The 19787-nt window shown below is 36.4% G+C and overlaps 1 long non-coding RNA gene across 1 annotated transcript; it reads left to right on the forward strand.

The window, feature by feature from the left end:
• Positions 1–16759: 16759 nt before the first annotated feature.
• Positions 16760–19547, forward strand: LOC121051546. Its single transcript, XR_005806071.1, has 4 exons — positions 16760–17045; positions 17198–18526; positions 18715–18798; positions 19287–19547. It is a non-coding gene; the product is annotated as an uncharacterized LOC121051546 (long non-coding RNA).
• The last annotated feature ends 240 nt before the right edge of the window (positions 19548–19787 follow it).

The following is a 19787-nucleotide window of genomic DNA, read 5'->3' on the forward strand; positions in this document are numbered from 1 at the left end:
ATATATCAGCGCAACACACAAATTAAATAACTTAAGAAATGTGTCACATGGTGTCTACGTCATGGCCTAGTATACATTTGAAACTTTACAGTTCTATAGGCAAGTCTTTGTATATCCTATTAATTTATTGGGTAGAATTAGCTACATAACATGTCAATTACAGCTACAAAACCCACAAAACAGAAGAATGCTAGAAAGATTTTCAGAACTCAATTCATAGTTTACTCCCATAGCACATTTCGCTTTCAGTTCATCCAATAAATTACACCAAGGATATCTAACTACTATCTCAAAATAGTGCACTATCATGACACCCCATGCAATGCATGGTCATGAAAATGAGTGCCATGCTCAGTGTTGGTTTGGGAAAGCTTTTTATAGTATCAAGGTGAGCCAGACACTCCGGGAAAAGTTCTGGTATCTTGTTGAAGGCATCTATCACCTGTGACAAAAAGAAAATAGAAGATGTCATTATATACATTAATATCTGATATGAGAAACGACCCTCTAAAATTGCATGGACTTGTCCCAAAGTTTGAAACCTGAAGCATCAATTTAAAGTCAAATTGCATGCAAATCATTTCGTAGAATCTTCAAAACAAAAGCAGATAAGAAATAGTGCAACACTTGAACATAGACAAAACTCATATCTGATTGTACAAATGACGGTTGAGGATTTTACAAATGGGATTTAGGTCTCAAAGGTTATATATGTGTTTTGAAGATTCAATGGTGCAAGTTGAGAATTACCACATGCTATTGCTAGCCCGTCAATTTGTACTTCTTCTTGACTGTGTCGATCCTGACGCCGGTGAATGGATCTCGTCGTCCTTTTGAACTCATTGTGTGCTGATCTGACAGAAAACTCGTGATTGAGGTTTCCAGAAAAAATTTAGAATGGACTAGAGAGAAGAGAAGAGGACGCCAGAAGAGATAGATGGTCATATAGACTCATAGAGTCATAGGACAACGATGGAATTCAGCTTTCTGCATCAACGTTTTTAGCGTTAACATCCTAATTCAATTTTAGCCAATTGCTGACCTTAATTTAGATGTTTAATTGATGGTTGAGAATGAAAGTCAAGGAAGCCAAGGAGAGGATCTGAATCCATTTTGGATTTTGAAATGCCCTAGCAACGTCAGGATTGTCCATTATTTTTGAAATAACTTCCTCATGTGTAAGCCCAATCTGATCTGTATAACATAAGCAAACTTGAATCAACAAAATACAGGCAGCATAACTTGCTGTATTCTATAGATGACTTCGCAATGATATCTGAATTACCCATGAAAGTCCCAAGTTCTTATTAATTTCAAGCTCTCACACACTAACCTTAACCTCAGTACAAAAATAAAAATCAAGAACCAATCTAATTATGACTTTAAATCAGCTGTATCAAATCTTAGAATTCCTTGAGTGAGATGATGAAATCTGAACAGTCAAATGATAGCTCTTGATAATATGGCAACCTATATGGCAAATTTGATACTCGATGTTCAACTGTTTAAAGTTTGTAATATAACCAATAGAAATGCAATGAAGACATACTCTTATATATTACAGAGTAGCCCATTTTACTTTCAAAATTATGCTCAAAAGTAACGTTGTTTGCATGTTGTGTCACCCACGACATTTGAAGACCTCAACCTTCCGTTCATCATCTCAACCTTCCAAATGAAATCAGATTCTTAACTCAGCCAATGTGGCTGTACTTATATTATGTTGGCTAGGTAAATGGGTTTGATGGACTCTTCCATTCATGTTGCTTTTTAGTTTGTTGGCCAGCTTCATGACCAACACCCACATCAAAATGGGAAAACACATACATATTCAATATTTGATCTTGCTTTTAGTCAACTAAATGCTAGATCAAATATTAATGAAAAAATGGGAAAACACATACATCAAGTCAATGTTTGACCTTGCTTTTAGTGGCAAGATCAATATTGATGAAATCACTCAATTAGGCAATTTTGAACTATGGTTTATACTGAAATGACCAAATCAACGATGTAATTAGAGCACACCGATCTGGCAAGATGGAACTGATCGATCCAACTTGCAGATTTGCGCAAGCATGTTGCTGATCAAATGGAAAGAGTAGGGACTGACATGATGTTACCCCCAAACCACAGGGTACTAAACTGAAATTTATCCTATATATAATTGAATCTCGAACAGGTCTATTGATGATACTCACATAGATTTAAATGATGAAAGCTGGTCTCTAGCTTGGCATGTGTAAGGATTAGAATATATGCTTATAATCAAATCCTTTTTAATTAGAAGGCTAGCCAAAACTGTATTTGATTCCAGTGTTCTATTAATGCATACCAGTAGCTACTCAAGAACTTCCATACATGTACGTTCTCATGCATGTTCATAGTTCGACGTAAATAAATTTGAAAATCTTAGTATAGATTCTGTTTTTGGGTCCTTGACCCAAAGCACCAAAACAAGTTAAAAGTAACCCACTTACCCCACCGAATTTTATTTCCACTAATCGAATTTAAAGTAAAATGACAATTTTGTCTTCAACCTAATTAATGAATTACATTATACCACACACACACACTCCCTCTCTCTCTCTCTCTCTCTCTCTCTGCACACGCACGCGTGCACACACACACACACACACTCTCTCTCTCTCTCTCTCCCCAACTTGTTCACCACAGAGGATGACTTCTAGCGCTGACTAACTAGGACGATCTCGCCGGTCATCCCTCCTCTCACTCTTACCTCGATCTCTTTCTCTTCTCTCTCTCACCACCTATTCCAATGCCGCCTCGCCTCACCGTTCGTCTCTTGCTCTGCTGACACACCTAATCGCACCGATTCTTCATTTTCTTTTCCCACCATCCATTAGGTCCTCACAATCTTCTTCTCGCTAGCCATCCAATCTTCTTCTCGCTAGCCATCCTTCCTCGATCTCTCTATTACCACCGACTCCAACGCCGCCTCGTCCTCACTGCTTTACCGGCACACCTGATCATATCGATCCTTCTTTTCTTCTCCCAACACTGATTAAGTACTCGCAATCTTCTTCTCGTCGGCCATTGCTCTTCTCACTCTCACCTCGATCTCTCTCTCTTTCTTCTTTCTCTCACCACCGACTTCGACGCTGCCTTGTCCTCACCACTCGTCTCCTACTCCGCCGACACACCTGATTGCACCTGGCCTTCGTTTTCTCCCACCGTCGATTAGGTCCTCGCAATCTTCTTCTTCTTAATTCACTTTTCTTATTACCAGGGGCGGAGCCACCTGGGGACCCAGTGGGTCCCGTGCCCCCACTGACTTTTATATATATTTTTTAGGGGAAATGCTCATTTACCCAATTTTAGCTTAAAATTTGCCCACTTGCTCCACTAACAGTTTTTTAACCCCATTTACCCAAAACACTCTAAGGGATTATTTCCCCTTTACCCAATTAATTCTTTTTATTTATTTTTGGGACGTTTTTGCCCTCTCCTTCTTTCTCACTTAGAGAGAGAAGTCATTGGAGACCTTGCCAGACTCCGGTGAACAGTGGCCGGCCACCAACTCCGGTGACGGACTCCGGCGACCGATGACGGAATCCGGCCACTGTTCACCAAAATCCGGCGACTTTTGATCGGAATCCGGTGACTTTTGTCCGGAATTCTGAATCCTGCTATCGGACCGGTGCCTGGATTCCTGCTGCTGATTTTATTGCCCCCTAATAATATCCAGTAATCATATTATTGCCTCCCAATAATCATATTATTGCCCCCAATAATCATATTATTGCCCCCCAGTATACATATTATTTCCCCCAATAACAAGTTTATTAGGGATCAATAATGAATGAAAAATGAAGATGTTTATAATTTTGAAAGTTTTAGTAGGGTTATCCGAATAAATAATCTTATTATTGCCCCCCAGTAATCTTATTATTGCCCCAATAAACATTTTATTGCCCCCCAATAATCTGTTTACTGCCTCCCAATAATCTTATTATTATCTTGCAAATAGCCATTTCCAAGTGCCTGATCAAGTAGATAAATCCCTTATGTTAAGAGAAACCTCGATCTGGTGGCCTACCCACCGGGCTCGGAGCCACCAACACATCAACACCAATCCCAGAGTAGCCAGTCAAAACAATCCATGCCATCACCTTGAGACGCGCAACACCAGAAGGCATGACCACCTCGAACGCCAGCCGCCAGAGAAGAAACCATAACAGTAGTGCCACGCAGCCATTCACCAATCTGAGAGAAGCAGAATGCGCGGCCTCCATACTTGACCGCGCCAAAGGAGGTAGCGGTTCAAATGACCGGCTGGCTGCGACAGCATCGCGGCACCGAGATGGTTGCTCTGATTGCTGTACTGCTCCGCCAATCGGATCTGACAGAGACAGAGTTTCAGTCGGATTCCGAAGGCCTCGACATCACCACCATTAGAGAAGTGAAGGAGGTTTGGTTTTCGTGACCGGAGACGACGGCGACGAGGATCATCACCGGGCATCGAGGCGACGAGGATCATCACCAGGCTGTACTGCTCCGCCAATCGGATCTGACAGAGACAGATTTTCAGTCGGATTCCGAAGGCCTCGACATCGCCACCATCAGAGAAGTGAAGGAGGTTTGGTTTTCGTGACCGAAGACGACGGCAACGCGGATCATCACCGGGCATCGAGGCGACAAGGATCATCACCAGGCATCGAGGTTTTGGGCCGTGAGCGTGAGGGAGGGAGGGAGCGAGCGAGAGAGAGAGAGAGAGAGATTAATGTAATTTATTAATTAAAATGAGGGTAATACAGTCAAACACTGTTAGATTGGGTAAATGGGGTTAAATAAATCTTGGTGGAGTAAGTGGGCAATTTTCTGTCTAAAATTGGGTAAGTGGTCACAGCCCCTATTTTTTTATTTCTATATTTTGATAATCAGAATAAGTAAAAGAGAGTTAGCTAGTATCACCACAAGCCAACTTGGTGTAGTGGCAAGGCGTGCATGAATTGTGCAATTTGTCCCATGTTCGAATCACACATGTAGAAAGATTAATTTTTCAAATTTTTTTTTGAAGGACATTAACACAATTTTTTCTTACAATTTTTAAGTTAAAACTAAATTATGTGTCAATAATGAAAAAATTGTCCAATATCTAAAAGCAATAAATTTTACTAATAAAATACGTAATTTAAAAGAAATATTAATCTAACTGTAATCTTATTTAATTTTTCATTTTTTATTAAATTTTTAGTATATATTTAAAATTTAAAATATTTTTTTTAAATTTCTGAGTGCCCCAGTTGATATGAAATTCTGGCTCCGCCACTGCTTATTAGTGCTCTTGTTATGGAAAGTTCATGTTTGGAAATGTATGCTTTCGAATCCGGTTGGATTTTTATTACTTTCTTTGACGTTGCATTCTAATTTACTAAGGAGAGATTAACTTAGTTCTAGAGAAATAATCAACACTTGCTGAAAAAGTGATTTTTAGTAAGCTAGGGAGGAGCTTTATGAGTAATCTCTGCTTGTTTTTTATTTTATTTTTTTGGTTAAAATGCTCGTTTGTTTGATTGCTTTGCTTTTATTTTACAATCTGCTGCAAGATCGAGGAGTGAAGAGTATCAACAGTTGTTTCGGCTCCTAGCTGAAGAAGTGAGTAAAATAAATTTTTATCTTTAGTGTTTCCATTTTGATTGGAATTATTTTCGAGTTTCAGATTCCAAGTCCGGATTTGGGTCATCGCAAAGGTGTGTGTGTGTGCGCGCGCGCGCTTTTGCTTTGGTTTTGGTGTTGCTAGGTTTCATTTCCGAGCAAATGAAGCCATTGATAGTGTTTCTATGGTTTATGCAGTAGCAATTTTGAATTTTAGATAATGTACAGTTGTTAATATGATACAATTTTTGTTGGCTTTTTTTTAGTTGATGTAATAATGATGCTATTTCGGCCAGAAAGAAAGAAAAAAAATGTTTTATTGTCTCTTAATAAAACACTTATTAGGGGGCAATAAACGTTTATTGAGGGGTAATACAACATTTTCCAACATTTATTGTCCCCAATAAAAAGTTTCGAATTGATGTAATGTCCTTATCTTCTTCCTCAATCAAAGTTTTATTTGTGTAATTTTAGGGAGATTAGTTCATCTTCCCCCAATAACTGTTTATTGGGTGTTTGATGAGCTTCTCCAGTGACTAATGAGATCTCCGACAACCTCTTTGAGGACCCTGGCGAAGTTTTTTTTTTTTTTTTTTTTAAAAAAAAAAAGAGGATCAAAGGGTTTCACTCCTGCCCCTATGTAACTCGAACTCATGACTTCGTACATAGGTAGTGGTTGCTCTAACCACTGAGTTAACATCACTTCGTACGACCCTAGCGCCCCCAATAAATATTTTTTTTTTTTTGGGGGGGTGCAATAAACCTCTCGGGTGACCTATGAGATCTCTGTAGGGACCTCTGACAATCGGTGATCAGATCCTAAGGTCCAGTGGCCGGGGACGGGACTCCGGCGAAGTCTCTTATGCCTTCTCTCTCAATGTTATAAAGGGGTGAGGGCAAAATAGTATCAAAAAAACTATAAAAAAATTAAAATAAAATAAAAACTTAATTGGGTATCAGCCTATCAGGGGACAACTTATTACTTTATTAGAGTTATTATGGATAAGTGGGAAAAAAAAAAATAAGTGAGTGGTGTAAGGAGAAAAAAATCCCTAGAATTAGGGTAAATGATCAAAACCCCTCTTTTTTATTCCTTAAGATTAGGGAATCGGTCACCATCTGTGGTTTTGAATCCAAGCAAATTACAGACCATAATATAAGCTTCTAGATTATGGAAAAAAGATTGTTCCTGACAGGACCCGCCCCGGATTTCACCCTGAAATCCGAAGTGACCTTGCGGGGCCCACCTTAGAAGAAATTCCACCAAAAATTTGGCGGAACTTCCCCTAAAATGGGCTACCCAAACCTGTAGAAAACATTTACACTTCTCAATCAATTCATCCTTATGCTCTTGGAGCCACCCTGCTCCCCAAATCAACATCAGTCTCCAATTAACAAAACACACATCTCAACTCGGATAGCATAAATCCCATAGGTAATCAGAGCAATTCTAACAAAAAGGTATAAGAGGAAAACCTAATTCAAAGATAGATGCGGAAGCCATGCTGTTGACTATGCCTCAACTCCGTGTACGCCCGACCTCAACCAATTCGCCTGCCAGCTGGGCATTTGAAACCGAAGGGCCCAGGAGAAAGTACATAAAATACGTTAGCGTGAGTGGACAAAAATAAACAATTTTTAAACCAAATGGATTTTATACTTTCCCACATTTATTTCTCAAAAAACTTCCCAATGCATGCAAGGATTAACGAAAATAAAACAAGAGGAGTTCCACTCAAGAAAACCGACTAGCCCCGCTAGTCACATACGATTTAAAAGAAAAAGTTGGAACTCTGATCTCAAGGAAAATAAGACCAGCCCCGCTGGTTAAACAAAATCGAGCTAGCCCCGCTAGCTTAAGTAGTAAAGTGAGTAGGGGAAGGCGATAGCTATACAAGTGAGCCTCCCAGGCTAAAATACTCCCATTACTCCCGTAATATACCCTTACGCCACTAAGTGTAGCGATAGGATACCGGGCTACAGAATTACTGTCACAGAGACAGTAACCTGCGCCACAAAGGCGGAGGGCTACGGTGATCCCATCACCGCGCCACAAAGGCGGAAGATCAATGCTAGCAATGATAAGTCACCCAAAGTATGGCAAAAGAACCCGAAAACCAAGTAAATCCATAAGTACATAAAGCTTCCCCATCTCTCGTAAATGAATTTCCAATGACGTGTCCCACACGCCAAGATAATCTCAAGTTCGAAATAAATAGGAGATAAATAAATATAAAGATTTACTCCATCGAAATCTCATTTCGAAAATCTCATAAAAATCTCAAATCGCCGAATATAAATATAATATAAATAGTATAAATATGGAAATCACATCGGAAATAAATAAATAAAAGAAAATAAGCATAATTCAATGACGTGACCCCGCACGCCATAAAACCTTCAAATAATCAAATATCCAAAACCATTCCATGCTCGGGAAATTAATACGATAAACAAATTATAACCTCGGAACCAATTAAATAAAAGCATGCATCATTCTTTGAAAAATAAAAGTCCACTCACAGTACTATTCCAACGATCACGCATTCGTGTTCTGTCATCGAGCAATAACTCGGTATGTCGTCCTGTACACAATTATATTCCGTGAATAATTCTTCAATAATTTAATACAATTCCTAAAATCAAGTCCTCATCATTTCACCTCCCAATTCTCCTCGGATTTAGCCCAAATTATACCACTAATACCAATTCGTTAATTTAAAGGTTCCAAGGCAGAACCGAGAGATATCCGACGGTCGGATTCTCGTAATTCGATAATCGAAACCCTAAACTTCAAAATTCATAAATAATTCCAAGTTTCTCCAAAAATTACCAAACTTCACATACAAGCTCTACACAATATATTGGATTTAATGGGCTAAAAACCGGAATTAAAACACTGCCTTACGTGCCTTCACAAGCCACCTACAGTGGCGGCGCGTGGGGCTCACGCGCCGATGGCCACCACCTCCAATGGTCACCAAATTTCAGCAGCGCCACCTACTCATCAAACCCAACATTTTTCTCAACCACAACACAATCCAATTTTACCTTTAAGAGCTCCAATTCGGCCGGTGAAAAATTTCCAGAAAAATCCCAAACCCTAGGATCGGGCTTTCCTTGATTCTCCTTCCACGCTGCAAATCGCGGCTCAAGGCTGGGGGGGAAATGATCCTTGGCAAAAACCCCACCTTCGACGCCGGTTTGGTGGCCGGTGACGGCCGGAAATGGCTGAATCGCCGGAAATGCTCAAACTGCCCCTGTGAGGTTACTTGCTTCGATCCGGAGTTTTCCGGCCAAATCGCCGAAACACAAGGGCACTAGCGTCAAGAGGAGGAAGAGGCGATCACGTGGTGGCCGGTTGCCCACCGGTTAATGGTCGGACGGCGGCGAATCGAAGGGGAGAAGAAATCACCCGAAGAGGAAAGGGGAGAGATCGGGGGAGAGGAGAGAGAAAGGTGGGTTTCCGAATTTGGAAACCTACCACAGTAAATTTTCATTATTTATACCAATTTCTACCATGAACAGTAACTTTACCTTTTCTCTGATAACTTTCGTATACGAACTCCGATTTTTACGTACCACATATGCACCCGCTCGGTTTAACGCCCTCTACAACTTTCATGAACAAAACTTTCTCAAATTTTGACCCGAACAAAAGTCAACAATTTAGGGCCACTAAAGTTACTGAAAAAGAGTAAAGGTAAAACAAATTGTCGTTCACTGTCCAACAACTAGTAAACCGGTGAATTTAGGTTCGGGACGTTATAGTTCCTATGACCAACAATACTGTTTATGACTATGTATTTGATGTGTCATGTCTAAATAAAGTCAATGGGTCAAAACGATCAAGGATCACATACTTAACCGTATTGATTGTATCATGGATCAAAGAATTCGTTTAAGAGAAAGTATGAACTACCAAGCTCAATCTATATTAACCATGTTTTACATTTATTTAACTTTTTTCTATCAAAATAATCTTTTGATCATTTTAAGTTTTTTCTATCAACCTAACCAGCTGCAGCAACTGCAAGAAGAATTGGGAAGTATGCTCACAATGGGATTCCAGGTCCTTACTCTCTGGGGTTCATAACAGTGGCGGATCCAGAAAAGTTTCTTAGGTAAGGCAAGATTCAAGGTAAACAAGAAAAACCCAGCTTAGGTACGGCAAGATTCATCTGGTTTTGCCCTTTTCTGCTATGTTTTGGGTAGCTTCCTTCAGCCAACATATATAAATCATGGTAGACAAGAAAAACTCAGTCTAGGCAAGTGCCCAAGCTGGCCTATATGTGGCTCCGCCCCTGGGTTCATTTGTTTCTAATTTTCTTCAATTATTAAACATGATTCTTAATTAAGAATTATGTTGGGTCTGTAGTGAGTGGCTTTAGATGGTTTTATAATGCATTATCAAGGGAAAATTCTATAATACATATATATCTATATGTCCTACACACATTTACAAATGTGACAACAAATTTGTTGTTAGAGTATATAATAAAGTAGGTCTTATTTTGTGTAATCTTAGTTCTATCAATGGTAATTACATCACCTATCACCTTGTTATAAGTTTTTGAACAAATTTGTTGTCGTTGTTATACTTTTAGTTTAATTATATGCAAATAGAGTGTAAATAAATATGGTAACTTTGTTCTTAATATTGTACTTTTGATTCATATAAATTGTAATTTTTGTTCAAGTAGATGTAAAATGACTTTACACTACTAAAAAGAATTGCTTTTGCGACGCCTATTTTGCGACGGAAAAAACTTTTCACGACGGAAAATTAAGCCTTTTGCGACGGAAATGCTGGCGTTGCAATAGGTGGCGTCATAAGATCCATTTGCAATGGTAAAATGCCGTTGCAAAAAGTATTTGCGACGGAAAACTGTTGCCGTCGCAATGGCTAAACTATTTGCGACGGATACTTTGCCGTTGCAAAAAGATATTTCGTTTAAAAAAAAAAATTGGGTGAATTGGTTGTGACGGATACTTTGCCGTCGCAAAAGAATATTTCATTTTAAAAAAAAAAAATTTGGTGTGAATTGCACACCAAAGCTAGTACCATCTATAGCAATTATTATGAACCGAAAAATATCAAATTACAATATGAAACCCATCATCTATAACCAAGCATCAATCAAGAGTAAGCCAAAACAACAGCACTGCAGCACCTTCACTTCTAAAAGATGGCCAGACTATCAACCACAGCTGCTGCCTAAGCATACTTTCAAATTTATATTAGGATCCACACCAGAACACTTCTAGCTGGAGCAGCCACATTCTAATCTTCCTGCATAATATGTATATATCAACTTTCAAATACAAGAAAATGGAAGTAAATGTTTGCATATACAAAACGTCCTTATCTGACAACCTACACCAATCAAGCAAACGTACTTAAGAGTAGCCTCTGGACTTTCAACGGTAACTTTATCATCAGTGGTATCACGGTGAGGAAGACCAAGGCCAAAGTACTTAATGTCCAAATCCAAAAAGGGGAGAATAAGCTGCAGATGTAACAGGATGAGAAGAGAAAGCATGAGTAATCAAAATCTTGACCAGAAAATCTAAACTGGAAAAAAGAATATATTATAACACACACATATTGTTGGAGAAATAAGAGTTAGATCAACAAACCTTATCCTTAAATATAGAACACTCAAAACAGTTAACAAGTAACCCTTAAATACCATGCACTACAAAAAAGGATGAACCGATGAATAGAAAGTTAAGAAAGTTCAAGGTTGAAACTTTTAATGAGTAAGGATGAAATGTTGAATCTTAATTCTTGGCATCACAAGTTTGTCATCCTGGTCTCAGCTCAAGGTACGCATGCTATTGAATGGTCTCAACTCTTGGACTTTTAAGTAAAATTTTATTTAAGAAGTGACACATCATGGAGAGAAATTAGCTCAGGTAAATAGGAACCTCAGAAAGTTTCACTTTTTTGGTATTATGATATGATTTTATTTCCATTTCAAAATCTGAGTCCCAAGGAGCTTTTGGTATTATGGTTGATGATTACGACCTATCATCTTGCATCTAGTGATAAATTCACAAAAATATTGCTCCATCAAATTTAAACATGTGATCTAAAATCTTATTTTCTCATTAAATTAATTGCATTCATGAAATGACAGAAATGTAAGTTAAATATTACGTTCTAGTGATTAATCTCTTTTTCTTTTGTAATATTTTGTGAATGTCAATTGTGCACAAGATTTTGTGAAACAGAAAATTCCAATAATTGATCTTTTGCCCTGCCATATAAGCTACCTATTTGAGGCCAGTTAAAAGTGAAACCGGACTATTGTCCAAAAGAAAAGAAAAAAAAAGGGTGAACCAGACTTTTGAATCCAGAATTAAGTCTTTCAGTCAAAACTTTGAAGCCGAAAATGACACTTCAAAATTCTAATTCACCTTAACAAAAGCGATACAAGATATAATATGGCCTTTGGTGGTCCAGTTATGTATGAGGTTATGGTCAAAGCCTGGATGTTAGACATGATTCCATCAGAGACATGCTACAAAAGCATAATGGTACAGAAAAAATGAGAAGTTCCAGCCAAAGCCTCTAATTATTAGAACTTGGGTTTCTCTCTCATTTCTTGATAAAGTAAGAGTCTAGCAATGCATATCTTTCTCAATACACACAAATCCAATCAAGGTACAGAAATGGGGTAGGATATGTAGTCCAAATTTATCCTCATGGATACACAAATCAGAATCATTTATTAAAATATGAAGATACAGACTCTATAACTAAAACAAGAAACAATAGAAATAAACAAACAATTGAAAGGAAAACTCTCAAAAAAAAAAAAATGAAAGGAAACCCACATTCTCAATCATGAATAAGCCCAAAATATACATCTGAAAAGATATAGACAAATTACATCTTACTAGATAATACAAAAGTTCTCCTAGTAATCCTAATAACAACCACAAGCTCAATTGACATAAAAATGCAGATATTGTTTTACACATTGTCTTTGTATTCTCATGTTTTTCTGAAACCTGAGCACAATTTTCACTATGGAATCAATATGCCTATACTCTATTAGACACTCCAACTCTTCATATAGCAAAGAACCTCCTACTATAAAACGTGGACGAGAATCCCATCAAACATCATGTAGACCTTTCTTAACACATCATCAACAAAACGATTACGGAAAACACCACAAACATGCCTGAGAAGAAAAATCCAACAAATTCAGAGAGCTACGAAGCTCCACTACAAAGTTGCTTAATATGAACAGACTAAACCCAATCGTTACGAAAATAATCGAGTCCCTAATCACAAATTCCTTGTAACAAAATAAAAAAGAAAGCACCCGAATCAGTACTAAGGCATAAATTTTTGTATGTGCAAAGCAAAGAGTAGCAAACCTATAAAGCTCTTCAAAACTGAGCCCGCTAGCATTGTGATTATAGATTTCTTTGATGGCATGCTCCAGGATCGTCCAAGTCTTCTCTGCGTATTTCGGATCAACCACGACCCGATGCTTAAATGCCTCAATTTGGAAGTTCCTCTTCTTCTGAGCACTCATCTCGTCGAGCTTGGCCAACTGCAAAACCCTAAATCGAACTTCAAGAGCAGCTTCGGAGGACTTCAATTCGAAAACCCTAAAATCGCGATTAAGTATTGGATGGGGTTGGTGGAGTTGGTGAGATGAGGTTGGGCTTGAGGGAGGGAGAAGCTAGGGTTTGAGATTGGGAGCGGAGAAGTGAATTAGATGAAAAGGGAGGGACAAATTGGGGATGATGATGATGGATTAGGAAGACATGATTCCATCAGAGACATCGCTAGACTCAGGCCCTTGGAACCTGAGTTTGGACGAAGACAGAAACCCAAGTTCTGAAGGGAGAGAGAGAGAGAGAGAGAGAGAGAGCTTGCACTACAAGAAATTTGGGTATATGCAACGGGTTTATATGCAAGGAGTTAAAATTCCTTGTATTTAGTTTGATAATACAAAGAATTGTACAAGTCCTTGCATTTAATTTAGAGATAATGCCAAGAACATGTAAATTCCTTGCATTTTGTTCGTTAAAATATAAGAAAAGTAAACGTCCTTGTATTTACTTTGCATTTCCTTGCATTGATTGAGCGGGATTTTTGGCGCTCCAAAGGTTTGGTCTAAGACTCTAAATTTATCATTTTTAAGATAACACCAATTCTCTGTCTATCTATTACTTTCTTTCTTCATCTCTCCGTTCTCTATTTCTCCCTAAGACTAGCTAAAACCCAGATCCGAAAAGCAGAAAATCAGAAACAGGCACCAAACCCAAATCTGAATCACATATCCCTTCTGTAATAACCCGAAAATTAGTGCCAACTGTAGAACACTATATTATTAACTATATTTGAAAAATCTTTGTTATTGAGCTCAAGACTCTCATCTATGTTATTTTTGTGATGCATGTCATTTTAGTACTAATTATTGTAATTAGTTTTTTTTACTAAAGTTCTTTACTTATTAATTGGGTAAATGTGCATATGGATGTGTGTGTGTACATACATACATATATATATATATGCATATATATATATATATATATATATATTTAGCAAGTGGATTTATGCTTTCTTTCTTTTATTACTTTTTTTAATTTTATCTTATCATTTTAATCATTTAACCTAAATAGTAATTAGTCACTCACCTTATAATAATTTGTCACTTACTTATTTTATGCTTAATTCTAGCCTATATAAACATATGATCTCTATCATATTTCCTACAAGCTTAAAAATCAAGTGCAAAACTGATTTGAAGCCTCCTTAGTTGTAGAGAAAACTCAAGATTCCCACACAAATCCTTCATCCTTTCTTCTCTTTAGAAGCTCCCTTTGTTTTTCTTAAAGAAGTCCAAGCTTGAATTCAAGACCAAAATCTTCACCTCACCCCTGAGTTTCTTAAGTAAGTACATGAATACATTTTTATGTTCTTTTGTCTTTAAGATTTATCAAACTACATAATCAATGATAAGATGGAAAAGGATCTGCTTTACTGCAAACCAGTATTTTCGTATATAACAAAATCTGTTTTGTCAAAACTATTTACAGTATTAAATTCCTCATCAAAATTTCTTCAATTTAGGCTTTTGAATCACTAAAAAAGGTTAAGAAATGAAGAAGTTATGGCTAATCAAAGTTTTCAACTTTTAAACTTGCTGGAAATCTCATACAGCCATCACAACTTCAAAAATTCATTTCTCCCTCATTTCTTACCCATTTTCTACAAACTTTATATCAATTTGAAGCTTAGGACCTCTACTTCTGATCTGGAGAGTTTGAGAAGTAATGATAAAATACACAGTACGTAATTACTTAGACATCAAAGGACAGTATCAAAAATATCGGTTTCTGCACTCTTATGGTTCTTCACCATTTCTGGACTATATCACTCTGATTTGGACTACATGACTTATTCCATTAGATTCCTTGTGAAAAACCCTTTGAAATGGTGTACTCATTTGACTAAATCGGACTTGTGATGGACAACATAACACATCTTGAAGTTTGATGACTCTAATCGGAGAAACATGAACATGGTTGATGAACTTCAATGAATTTGGACATAAGGACTGAAATACTAACTATAATTTAATTTTGTTAAATTATTTATAGTTACTTATTTAATGCTTGTGCTTTATTATTACCTATTTTACTTGATTTCAATTATGTATAAGCTTCTTTTTAATGTTTATACTAACTATAATTTAATTTTGTTAAATTGTTTATAGTTACTTATTTAATGTTTGTGCTTTATTATTACCTATTTTACTTGATTTCAATTATGTATAAGCTTCTTTTTAATTATGTTGTTTGCTAGTAAATTTACTTATTTGTGATATACAATTATATTATACATGTTTTCATATGAGATTATTCCTAAGTATATGTATCTATATGTGTGTGTACATATACATATATTACGATCTATAATTCATAAAGATTGTATGTTGTGAATTTGTTTATGTCTGGAAAGTACAATTGTGAAGCCGGGTGATTACAACAACCCCGTGCTTAAGTGAATTACTGGTAAATGTGTTTTGGTGCTTCGTGGTTATGCTTCGTGGTTGTGCTTCGTGGTTGTCTCATGCTTTGGGTATAGTACGTCGGACCCTAGTATGTGGATTTGTGTCCCGTGTTTTGGGAATAGTACGTCGGTCCCTAACACGTGGATTTGTGATTTGTTACCAGTTAATCTGAAAATTCACTAAAAAGAGAAATGTACTTACGTTATTTTGATGAAATATCTATCTATGATATATTTTGATTATGTGAAGGTGTTTGTGAAAAGAAAATCAAGCATGTGTTGCTTTAATGTTATTTCACATATTAATGTTGCAATATTTGTTGGTTGTGATTAAGCATGTGTTGCTTTAATGTTATTTCACATATTAATGATGCAATATTTGTTGGTTGTGATCAATATTTTGAATATGTGAAGGTGTTAGTAAAAGAGAATCAAGCATGTATTGCTTTAAGATTATTTCACATATTAATACTACAATATTTGTTGGTTTGATAAGAAGATGTGACTTTGTGATTTATTACCAAACCATTCACATGAATGAATATATTTGTATATATGTGTGTCTGTGTATTGTGTGTATATATATACATATTTAAGAATTCGTATGAACATATAAATGGTTCTTGGTACATTTTACTTGGTTGTTCAGTTTTGATTTCTTATAAGACACATTAATATAAGAATGTAAGTTGTGTACTTACTGGGCTTGTGTTGCTCATGATGCTACACCTTCTTGTTTTCAGGTATTGAGTAAATGCTTGGGGAAACGGGATGAACCTACTAGATAAAATAATATTTTTCTACTACTATTTCTAGTGAATACCTGTACTGATTCGAATTTTGCTTAACTTTGGTTTTGTAAATATATTACCGATATTTGTTTTCTAATAAAAGTACTATTCAAACATATATATAATTTCTTTTACTTCCTGTTGATTTATTCAAGAAGAAAATTTTATTTGTTTTGACTCACGTCACAAATTCACGAGCCATATTTCAGTACAATATTGGCCTTGGATTTGGGGGCGTGACACCTTCCCCTCCGTCTTTTTCGTCATTTTTTTTTCTCACTCTCTTATATCCCGCTCCATTGCCTCTTAAATCCAATCTAGGCCCAAAAACGCTAATATCCAAAACACAAATCCTAACCCCTCAGCTCCAATACCCACATCTCTTATGCCCTCCTCTCGATTTTGTACTTTTATGTTCTGTGTTTGTGTGAATTGACGACTGTCTCAATTTATGAGGTTTGAGTTGATTTTTCGATCCATGATAGATTTCCAAATGCCCGGGCAAAAATTTTGGTTTCCAAATCGGCAAGCTGAGCATGAATCTTATCTTTAGTTCATCCTCGCGACTCTGCTTTGCCTCGTTTTGAAAGGTATTATAATATAACTAGTTTTCTTAGGATCCGAATTCTTATTGATAGTTTGTTGTTTTCTGCAATTTGGATTTTCATTTATTTGGAGGTTAATTTTGGTTAAATTTCAATATTTTTATTGTGATTCTGTTAAGGAATTCAATGGGTTGCAGGTTCAAGAACACAGACCCAAGAACACACCACACATCCAAATCTGAATCTCACCTCTTCTGTCCGTTTTCTTCAGCCTTCTCCTTTACAGGCTTAAATCCGACTCCTTTACCATCTAAATATGCACTCTCGATCCTCTCTTCTTTCTTTAAAGTTTTCGCTTTATTAATTTATGTTCTCTGTTTGTGGATTTGAAGACTGGGTTAATTGAGGTATGAGTTAATTTTCCATTTCATGATAGATTGCCCAAGAAGTGGAAGCAATCTTGGTTTGCAAATCCCCAATCCCAGCATGACTCTTAATTAACATTTCGTTTTCGCCACTATGGTTTGCCTCCTCTTGGAAAGGCACTTTTTTTTCTTTTGTTTATGTTCGATTTGTTATACTGGTTTTGGTATTTTCTGCATTTTGATTTACATTTGTAGTGGATTTTAAGGGAATTTGAGCTTATTTTCTATCAAATTTTAGTTTTGAACTATGATTCTATTAAGAATTTTGACGGGTTCTAGCATTAACACAAGTTCCACCTTGAATCTATTTTAATAAGAAGAATGAGTCATAGAGTTGTAGAAAATAGAACTGTGTTGATGATGGATTTCAATCGTCTTCAGTTTTACCCTGTTGAATGTACATTTTTCCATATTAGTCAAGTTTCTCTCAAAGTATAGTTTTGTTTGCATTTGTTATTTACAGTACGTACAACATCAGCTTCTCTGTACATTGGCATTTACATAAGCATTTTGCTTCTACTTACTCTTAATTGAATTCATGGCTGCCAAGCCATTGCTTTCAAAGAATGGGCATGTACTAGTGAAGCAAATACTTAGTGTGTAAAGTGTTGGATTAATTAATTTATGTCAACTAGAGAACTAACTATAAAATGGACAATGTTTTGGAAGTAATCAGCACACTTCCAGCAAAATGTCTACAAACTCGTGTGGCCGGCGAGAGTCACCAGGCCTGCTCTGATAGTCTTTTGACATATCTTTCCTTCAACAAGCTCAGCTATATGTGTAACATGTCAGTATAGTTTATGATGACTTTAAGGCCATTTTTAGTTGTTCATCTTGTTATTTTTTCTTCTTGTATCTGACTTCTTTTATTTTTGTTTACTACCTATTTCGAAAGGTATAATTATAGTTTTAGTTTTGACTTGCTAGATTTTGATATTTGGAGTAATGACTGAAGATTAAGATTATTTTATGGGGTTTAAGTTAGCTTTTGGTTCATGACAGATACCAAACATGTGGTAGAAACTTTGGGTTGCAAATCGCAGACTGAGATTGACCCTTAAACATCTCATTCTTCCCATCCTTCTTTGCCTCGGAAAGGTATCATCTTTTTTAGGATTCAGTTTCTCTTTGACACTAAATTTGGTTCTTAATCTGTTCTGAATTGTGTCTTTGGTAAGTATTTAATGAGTTGCAGGTACACAGAAAACTTTTCAGGTTGTAGGGGTTTTTGTTTGGAGTACATTTTGTTAACTGGTATCTGATTTTCTTTTCTTCTTTTTTTGCAGGTTGCCATTGTTTCCATTTGTGTTGGGTCTATTCGAAGTTATTAAACTCTTGGGGATCCCAATTTTGTGGAAAATTACTTTAAGGTACTGACTTAGAAAATCATTTTGTGCTCAAACTTGTGAGTGAACATTGTGTCATCATGTATTTGATGAAATTTTATTGATTCCTTTTGTTTTTAAAGTCAGGGGGTTTTCTCACCAGATTTATTTTTGCAGTCCATGAATTACGGACAGACTCTTTCCTTTCGTTTCTTGAATATTAGATTTGTCTCAATTATGCTAATGTGTTCAAACCTTATGCTTAAATACTAACCAACCAAAACTTTAAAGGTACTCCTTGGTTTAAGGGTACCATGAAAATTGCATGAGGGGGGTAGTACGAACCTTTTGATTGAGATGGTACTGATGCATTTACTTATATGGTTTGAAAACTTTCCTATATTGAGTTATATATCTAATGGTTTAGATGAATAGTGTTACATAGGAAAATGTTAATATTTACTGTCATTTAGTCATACTGTATTGGAAGTACTTACCTAAAGTCTTTTGTAATATTCTGTTTTGGTTTGCAGAGCTAAAAAATTCCAAAGAATGAAGCAAGGAAATGGCCAATTGAAGGCTCAAATAGAAAGTTTTTGAGGGGATCCCAGGAGTAGATGAGTTTGGATGACTCTCCCCACCCCAGACTACAGTCACCCAAACTTCAGTGATTTGCATTTTTGCTAATTTTTGCTCTGGTGTCTTACTTGTGCATATGTATCTTGATTAATTTGCTAATCTTGTTATAGCTTAATTAGTAGCCTCAATTTTTGATGTATACTTTTTTTTTGGTCTGTATGTACACTTGAACTAATTGTTTTTAATTCAAGGAATAAAAAAAGTCTAGAATAACATTTGCGGTATTTTCTTTTGTTCAGTTTTAATATTTTTTTTTAATTTTTTTAATACCAAATGCAAGGAATGATATGCAAGGAATTGTCCTTGTATATTAGTTAACCATAGTTAACCTTAGGTGTTGAATTCCTTGCATTTGAGATGAACAATTCCTTGCATTTGTGAACTCAAATGCAAGG

Source organism: Rosa chinensis, chromosome 1, assembly GCF_002994745.2.
Source record: "Rosa chinensis cultivar Old Blush chromosome 1, RchiOBHm-V2, whole genome shotgun sequence".
Taxonomy (NCBI): domain Eukaryota; kingdom Viridiplantae; phylum Streptophyta; class Magnoliopsida; order Rosales; family Rosaceae; genus Rosa; species Rosa chinensis.